Below are 9,385 nucleotides of genomic sequence, written 5' to 3' on the forward strand. Positions count from 1 at the left end.
ATGAAGCAGGAGATAGCTGAGCTGAGGAAGAGAAGCACTGAGCTGGAGCAGCTCTCACACACAGAGGATCACATCCATTTCCTCCAGGTAACTAAACTGTCTTGTTACATGTGATATGAAATTAACTTCATGTGAAACTATTCATCTCAATCATTATGTTGTCCTCTCTGTCCCTCTCTCTCTCTCTCTCTCTGTCCCTCTCTCTCTCTGTCCCTCTCTCTCTCTGTCCCTCTCTCCCTCTCTCTCTGTCCCTCCCTCCTCTCTCTCTGTCCCTCTCTCTGTCCCTCTCTCTGTCCCTCTCTCTCTCTCTCTGTCCCTCTCTCTCTCTGTCCCTCTCTCTCTCTCCCTCTCTCCCTGTCCCTCTCTGTCTCTGTCTCTCTCTCTCTCTCTCTCTCTCTCTCTCTGTCCCTCTCTCTCTCTCTCTGTCTCTCTCTCTCTCTCTGTCCCTCTCTCTCTGTCCCTCTCTCTCTGTCCCTCCCTCCTCTCTCTCTTTCTGTCCCTCTGTCCCTCTCTCTGTGTCCCTCTGTCCCTCTCTCTGTGTCCCCCTCTCTCTCTTTGTCCCTCTGTCTCTCTGTGTCCCTCTGTCTCTCTGTATCCCTCTGTCCCTCTTTGTCCCTTTGTCTCTCTGTGTCCCTCTCTCTCTCTGTGTCCCTCTGTCTCTCTGTGTCCCTCTGTCTCTCTGTGTCCCTCTCTCTCTGTGTCCCTCTCTCTCTGTGTCCCTATGTGTCACCCTGTCCCTCTGTCTGTGTCCCCCTGTCCCTCTGTCTGTGTCCCCCTGTCCCTCTGTCTATGTCCCCCCCTCTCTCTGTGTCCCTCTCTCTGGGTCTCTCTGTCCCTCTCTCGCTCTGTCCCTCTCTCTCTCTGTCTCTCTCTCTCTCTGTCTCTGTCTCTCTGTCTCTCTCTCTCTCTCTCCAGAGTTATCAGTCTCTCTCCAGTATCAGTGTATCTTCAGACTTACCCAGCATCGTTGTCCGTCCTCTTCAGTACTTTGGAGATGTGAGTAAGACTGTGTCTGAACTGAGAGAGAAACTAGAAGACTTCCTTAAAGGAGAATGGACCAAGATCTCCACTACAGGTGTGTTGAAAACAATCAGAACATCAACTTTAGACCATTGAAAGTTCCCTACTAGTCATATACATGTGGAATATGGTATGATGATAACATTCCCTCTCTCTGTCAATGTGTTTGTGTGTCTGTAGTGAATATAGTGGAGGTTGTTCTGCCTCCAGAGCCCAAGACCAGAGAACAGTTGTTACAATGTGAGTCTCTTTATTGTGAAGTAACTAACAGTCTCTTTTTACTGCCACTCCTAACAATCCCTCTAGAAATATATAGCAATAGTAGATCTAATCAAAGACTGGGTATCTATCTGACTCCTCATATTTCTCTGGTTTGATCTCTGCTGTGCTCTAATCAAAGACAGGGTAGATACAGTATCTGACTTAACTCATTGTTCTGACTCCCCTCATTGGTCTCTGCTCTTCTCCCAGATTCCTGTCAGCTCACACTGGACCCAAACACAGCACACAGACTCCTCTCTCTGTCTGAAGGGAACAGAAAGGTGACCTTTACAGACCAAGTCCAACCATATCCTGACCATCCAGACAGATTCACCAACACGTGGCAGGTTCTGTGTAGAGAGGGTCTGTCTGGACGCTGTTACTGGGAGGTGGAGTGGACTGGTTATGCTGTTATTACAGCAGTCTCATATAAAGACATCAGCAGAACAAAGACAGATAATATATTTGGATACAATAACAAGTCCTGGAGTTTACAGCGCTATAGTGATGGTTATTGTTTCATACACAATAATGTTGAGACTACAGTATCAGGCCCTCAGTCCTCCAGAGTAGGAGTGTACCTGGATCACAAGGCAGGTACTCTGTCCTTCCACAGTGTCTCTGACACAATGACCCTCCTCCACAGAGTCCAGACCACATTCACTCAGCCCCTCTATCCTGGGTTTTATGTCGATGGTACTGCTGAGCTGGTTAAACTGTAGTAGGGTCCACATAGATACTAGTCATGCTGGTGTAGTCTATAGCTGAGCTGGTTAAACTGTAGTAGGGTCAACATAGATACTAGTCATGCTGGTGTAGTCTATAGCTGAGCTGGTTAAACTGTAGTAGGGTCCACATAGATACTAGTCATGCTGGTGTAGTCTATAGCTGAGCTGGTTAAACTGTAGTAGGGTCCACATAGATACTAGTCATGCTGGTGTAGTCTATAGCTGAGCTGGTTAAACTGTAGTAGGGTCCACATAGATACTAGTCATGCTGGTGTAGTCTATAGCTGAGCTGGTTAAACTGTAGTAGGGTCCACATAGATACTAGTCACGCTGGTGTAGTCTATAGCTGAGCTGGTTTAAACTGTAGTAGGGTCCACATAGATACTAGTCATGCTGGTGTAGTCTATAGCTGAGCTGGTTAAACTGTAGTAGGGTCCACATAGATACTAGTCATGCTGGTGTAGTCTATAGCTGAGCTGGTTAAACTGTAGTAGGGTCCACATAGATACTAGTCATGCTGGTGTAGTCTATAGCTGAGCTGGTTAAACTGTAGTAGGGTCCACATAGATACTAGTCATGCTGGTGTAGTCTATAGCTGAGCTGGTTAAACTGTAGTAGGGTCCACATAGATACTAGTCATGCTGGTGTAGTCTATAGCTGAGCTGGTTAAACTGTAGTAGGGTCCACATAGATACTAGTCATGCTGGTGTAGTCTATAGCTGAGCTGGTTAAACTGTAGTAGGGTCCACATAGATACTAGTCATGCTGGTGTAGTCTATAGCTGAGCTGGTTAAACTGTAGTAGGGTCCACATAGATACTAGTCATGCTGGTGTAGTCTATAGCTGAGCTGGTTAAACTGTAGTAGGGTCCACATAGATACTAGTCATGCTGGTGGTGATGGTCCCCAGATGTGATGATTTATTCTGCTCTGTTTTATGTACAATCCTTATTTTCTGACTGATTTGAATTTGAAGAGATTTAAGGTTTTCATATTTGATAAAATACAATGTCCATTTCCATGAATCATGATGTCTGGCGTTGATGTATATTGGTTGTCATTCAGAACCATTGATATGTTTTCTCAGTTGGTTCTCTGTCTCTATGTAATTCTCCTCAGTATCATTGATCAGCTCGGCCCTAATTGATGTGTTCTCTGTCACCTGGAGCTGCATGGAAAATGGTCCAGGAACAAAAGGACAATTCAGGACTAGTCAGCCCACTACAAGCTGGTATCCCTTACTTTCTACTAAACTATATGAACTGGTTTCCCAGACACAGATTAATCCTAGTCCTGGACTAAAAATCGTGTTCAATGTAGATGTCCAGGAAACCGTCCCTAAATGTGTCATCTTTCATCCTCCCATACAGCTCAGTCCAGCAACATTAAACCTGTCCAGCAGGAGGTGCTATTGACCAAACAATAAAACCAGCAGATATCTGGACTTGCCACTCAGGATATCAGTAATGTTCAGAATAGTACTTTAATATCATTGGGGATTGATGGTCTTTTTAATCCACTATCCAGAGTCAGGAACAGATGAAGTTAGGTCTGCTACTGTTCAGTGATTAAATATGATTTATGGTGATGGGAAATAAAAAATACAACACTAAACTTCATCTAGTAATAGTTTTCCTTTGTTATTTACTCCAAGGTGTGTCTTTAAGTTGTAAATGGATTGTGTGGAGGTGAGCTGGTGGTGTGGCTGATAGAACAGAATGAAAAGGGAGGAAGAGGAAGAGGGGAGGAGTGAAGGGCTGTTCAAGAAACCAGATGAGGAAGAGAAAGATATTCAGGGGAATTACTGGTATCTGTTCCAAATGGTTCCCTATTCCCTACGTAGTGCACTACGGTGCTTCTGACCAGGTCTAAAGTAGTGTTCTACGTAGGGAATAGGGTGTAGATTTATTAGAATATCATGCTTTAGTGTTTGGCACAAAACATCTGTCATTAACCTGGTTTCAGAGTCTAATACACACCATTAACCTGGTTTCAGAGTCTAATACACACCATCTGTCATTAACCTGGTTTCAGAGTCTAATACACACCATTAACCTGGTTTCAGAGTCTAAAACACACCATCTGTTATTAACCTGGTTTCAGAGTCTAATACACACCATAAACCTGGTTTCAGAGTCTAATACACACCACCTGTCATTAACCTGGTTTCAGAGTCTAATACACACCATTAACCTGGTTTCAGAGTCTAATACACACCATAAACCTGGTTTCAGAGTCTAAAACACACCATCCGTCATTAACCTGGTTTCAGAGTCTAATACACACCATCTGTTATTAACCTGGTTTCAGAGTCTAATACACACCATTTTCCTGGTTTCAGAGTGTAATACACACCATAAACCTGGTTTCAGAGTCTAATACACACCACCTGTCATTAACCTGGTTACAGAGTCTAATACACACCATTAACGCCTGGTTCACCAACTACTTCTCTGACAGAGTTCAGTGTGTCAAATCGGAGGGCCTACTGTCTGGACCTCTGGCAGTCTCTATGGGGGTACCACAGGGTTCAATTCTTGGGCCAACTCTTTTCTCTGTATACATAAATGATGTCGCTCTTGCTGCTGGTGAATCTCTGATCCACCTCTACGCAGACGACACCATTCTGTATACTTCTGGCCCTTCTTTGGACACTGTGTTAACAACCCTCCAGACGAGCTTCAATGCCATTCAACTCTCCTTCCGTGGTCTCCAACTGCTCCTAAACACAAGTAAAACTAAATGCATGCTCTACAACCGATCGCTGCCTGCACCTGCCCGCCCATCCAGCATAACTTCTCTGGACGGTTCTAACTTAGAATTTGTGGACAACTACAAATACCTAGGTGTCTGGTTAGACTGTAAACTCTCCTTCCAGACTCACATCAATCATCTCCAATCCAAAGTGAAATCTAGAATTGGCTTCCTATTTCGCAACAAAGCATCCTTCACTCATGCTGCCAAACATACCCTCGTAAAACTGACCATCCTACCAATCCTCGACTTTGGCGATGTCATTTACAAAATAGCCTCCAATACCCTACTCAACAAGCTGGATGCAGTCTATCACAGTGCCATCCGTTTTGTCACCAAAGCCCCATATACAACCCACCACTGCGACCTGTATGCTCTCGTTGGCTGGCCTTCACTTCATCATCGTCGCCAAACACATTGGCTCCAGGTCATCTACAAGACCCTGCTAGGTAAAGTCCCCCCTTATCTCCGCTCACTGGTCACCATAGCAGCACCCACCTGTAGCACGCGCTCCAGCAGGTATATCTCTCTGGTCACCCCTAAAGCCAACTCCTCCTTTGGTCGTCTCTCCTTCCAGTTCTCAGCTGCCAATGATTGGAACGAACTACAAAAATCTCTAAAACTGGAAACACTTATCTCCCTCACTAGTTTTAAGCACCAGCTGTCAGAGCAGCTCACAGATCTCTGCACCTGTACATAGCCCATCTTTAATTGAGCCCAAACTACTACCTCTTCCCCTACTGTATTTATTTATTTTGCTCCTTTGCACCATATTATTTATATTTTAACTTTTAACTTTCTTCAAACTACAAATCTACCATTCCAGTGTTTTTTCTTGCCATACTTTATTTACTTTGCCACCATGGCATTTTTTTGCCTTTACCTCCATTATCTCACATCATTTGCTCACATTGTATATAGTCTTATTTTTTTCTACTGCATCATTGATTGTATGTTGTTTTACTCCATGTGTAACTCTGTGTTTTTGTATGTTGTCGAACTGCTTTGCTTTATCTTGGCCAGGTCGCAATTGTAAATGAGAACTTGTTCTCAACTTGCCTACCTGGTTAAATAAAGGTGAAATAAAAATAAATAAATAAATAAATAAAATTTACAACATTAACAATGTCTACACTGTATTTCAGATCAATTTGATGTTATTTTAATGGACAAAAAAAGTGTTTTTCTTTCAAAAACAAGAACATTTCTAAGTGACTCCAACCTTTTGAACGGTAGTGTTAATCATTTTAGAATAAGGCTGTAATGTAACAAAATGTGGAAAAAGTGAAGGGGTCTGAATACTTTCCGAATGTACTGTATTGTTACACCATGTAGGAGCAGTATAGACCTAGTCTGTTCATTATATACATCTACATGATGTATTGTTACACCATGTAGGAGCAGTATAGACCTAGTCTGTTCATTATATACATCTACATGATGTATTGTTACACCATGTAGGAGCAGTATAGACCTATACTGTTCATTATATACATCTACATGATGTATTGTTACACCATGTAGGAGCAGTATAGACCTAGTCTGTTCATTATATACATCTACATGATGTATTGTTACACCATGTAGGAGCAGTATAGACCTAGTCTGTTCATTATATACATCTACATGATGTATTGTTACACCATGTAGGAGCAGTATAGACCTACAGTAGCTGGCTACTTATTTATATGTTGTTTGACTGAATGAAACTGCCTTAAATGTGCTGTAGTAAAAAAAATGTATTCGCACTAATCAATCAACACATTCAGGTCTTTGTATGTCTAAATATAATAGTATTATTTAATTATTAAATCCATGTAAAATAATCTTAGTCTGAATATAAAATCTGATCCTCAACTGCGTTTCCCTCCAGTCAGCAGACGGCGATGTGCGTCTTTCAGGCGATGCTGCAGCGTGACGTATAATCTAGTGGACGGTTCTTCATAAACAGCTCGTCAACCACCTCGGTAGCTTGCTAGCCAACATAGCCGAAAGATTCAAGCTATTTATACGCTTTCGGTGTATATTAGCTACTGTGTTTTAGACACACTTCTGTCGTATCTACTTGTTAACCTATTTAATTTAATATTACGTTATTTTTTATTAGTCAGCTATAGTAGCTGGCTGGTTAAGTTAGCATTAGCCTAGTCGCTAATGATAGCTAGCTAGCTAACATCCCCGAACATGAGCTCCCTAAACTACTCCCCTCCTGTTAAAGAAGAGGAGGTCTGCTGGACGGAGAAAGAAGCTCTGGGGCTGAACATTGTCGTGAAAGAGGAGAAGGAAGAGGAGGATGTTATAGTTAAACAAGAAGTAGAGGGTGAGGCTGTTACAGTGAAAGAAGAAGAGAAAGACGTTTCAGTTAAACAAGAGGAAGAAGAGGATGATGCTGTTTTTGGAGTGAAGAAGGAAGGAGAGATTACTGTCACATTGAAAGATGAAGAGGAGGAGACAGGAGATCTGATTAACACCAGTAAGTACCGCCTTCAATTAGTTTTTAACTTTGGATATTCGGAGTTGGCTCGTCAATACCTCTTCAACGGAGGGTCCTGGGATGATGACTGATATGTCTAGAATCAGACGACGTAGAGAACAAGCTACCCCTTGTTTTCTCCGTTCCGTTTCCAAAAAGTGACTTAACATATATATTTGAGGAGGGTCTATCTGCTGACCGCAGACTGGGGGGCCACGGCATGTGGTGATTTTAATGTAGTGATGTTTTACTACACACCGTGACCCCCAATAGAGCCATGTGAGAGTTGGGTTGGCTACACCAAACATTATGGATATACTGACAAGATGTCTCTCCCTCCTAACAAGGGGAGTCGTTGTCCACAAAGCTGTACTGTGGGTTGTCTCGCTCCCACCTATCCTGTCTTTGGATTGGTGGATACATCTTATTATTGTAATCTATTGTTTATATTCTATGAGGGTTGTTGACGTCAACCGCCTGTATTCAATGGAGAGAGATGCTAAGCTACTAGCATGAATATGCATAGCGATCTGGAGACAACTCCTATAGTGTTTTATCAAAGTTGTCGGTATGTCACGTGTCCACGTAACAACTTAATCATTACCAAACTTCTGTTAGATCAAGTAAAGCTCAAGTAGCAAATAAGCCATTCATTTTGTTGTTGACCAAATTCAACACTTTCCACATTGGGATGACAATTGTTTCAACTTGGATACAGCCTACTGGCATGACCTAGAGAGATACAACCTACTGTAACCTACTGGCATGACCTAGAGAGATACAACCTACTGTAACCTACTGGCATGACCTAGAGAGTTACAACCTACTGTAACCTACTGGCATGACCTAGAGAGAAACAATCTACTGTAACCTACTGGCATGACCTAGAGAGTTACAACCTACTGTAGCCTACTGGCATGACCTAGAGAGATACAACCTACTGTAACCTACTGGCATGACCTAGAGAGGTACAATCTACTGTAACCTACTGGCATGACCTAGAGAGTTACAACCTACTGTAACCTACTGGCATGACCTAGAGAGTTACAACCTACTGTAACCTACTGGCATGACCTAGAGAGATACAACCTACTGTAACCTACTGGCATGACCTAGAGAGGTACAACCTACTGTAACATACTGGCATGACCTAGAGAGTTACAACCTACTGTAGTCTACTGGCATGACCTAGAGAGTTACAACCTACTGTAGTCTACTGGCATGACCTAGAGAGATACAACCTACTGTAGCCTACTGGCATGACCCAGAGAGATATTACCTACTGTAGCCTACTGGCATGACCTAGAGAGGTACAACCTACTGTAACCTACTGGCATGACCTAGAGAGTTAGAACCTACTGTAACCTACTGGCATGACCTAGAGAGATACAACCTACTGTAACCTACTGGCATGACCTAGAGAGATACAACTTACTGTAACCTACTGGCATGACCTAGAGAGATACAACCTACTGTAGTCTACTGGCATGACCTAGAGAGTTACAATCTACTGTAATCTACTGGCATGACCTAGAGAGTTACAACCTACTGTAATCTACTGGCATGACCTAGAGAGATACAACCTACTGTAACCTACTGGCATGACCTAGAGAGATACAACCTACTGTAACCTACTGGCATGACCTAGAGATGTACAACCTTCTGTAGCCTACTGGCATGACCTAGAGAGATGCAACCTACTGTAACCCACTGGCATGACCTAGAGAGATACTGTCCCCAACTAAAATACATCTTGGTCAACCAAGAGTCATCTGTTCTTTCTACCAATCACCCCATGTGTTTTTATAAAATCTGTATGTACTGAACTTGTCTGATGCTTTAAGCACGTTGTTTGATTAAATAAATAAGACACACAAATTACGAGGGAGCCAGTCGTCAACATAACCTGACTGGAGGGAGCCAGTCGTCAACATAACCTGACTGGAAAGAGCCGACCAGTTCTGAAAGCCTTTTGCCGTACCCTCATCCTACTCCTCGGGTGATGTAGACGGTATCCCAGGCCCTGTGTGTCCCCAGGCGCTCTCATTTGTTGACTTCTATAACCGTAAAAGCCTTGGTTTCATGCATGTTAACATCAGAAGCCTCCTCCCTAAGTTTGTTTTACTCACTGCTTTAGCATACTCCGCCAA

The sequence above is a fragment of the Salmo trutta genome, unplaced genomic scaffold (genome assembly GCF_901001165.1).
Source record: "Salmo trutta unplaced genomic scaffold, fSalTru1.1, whole genome shotgun sequence".
Lineage (NCBI taxonomy): Eukaryota > Metazoa > Chordata > Actinopteri > Salmoniformes > Salmonidae > Salmo > Salmo trutta.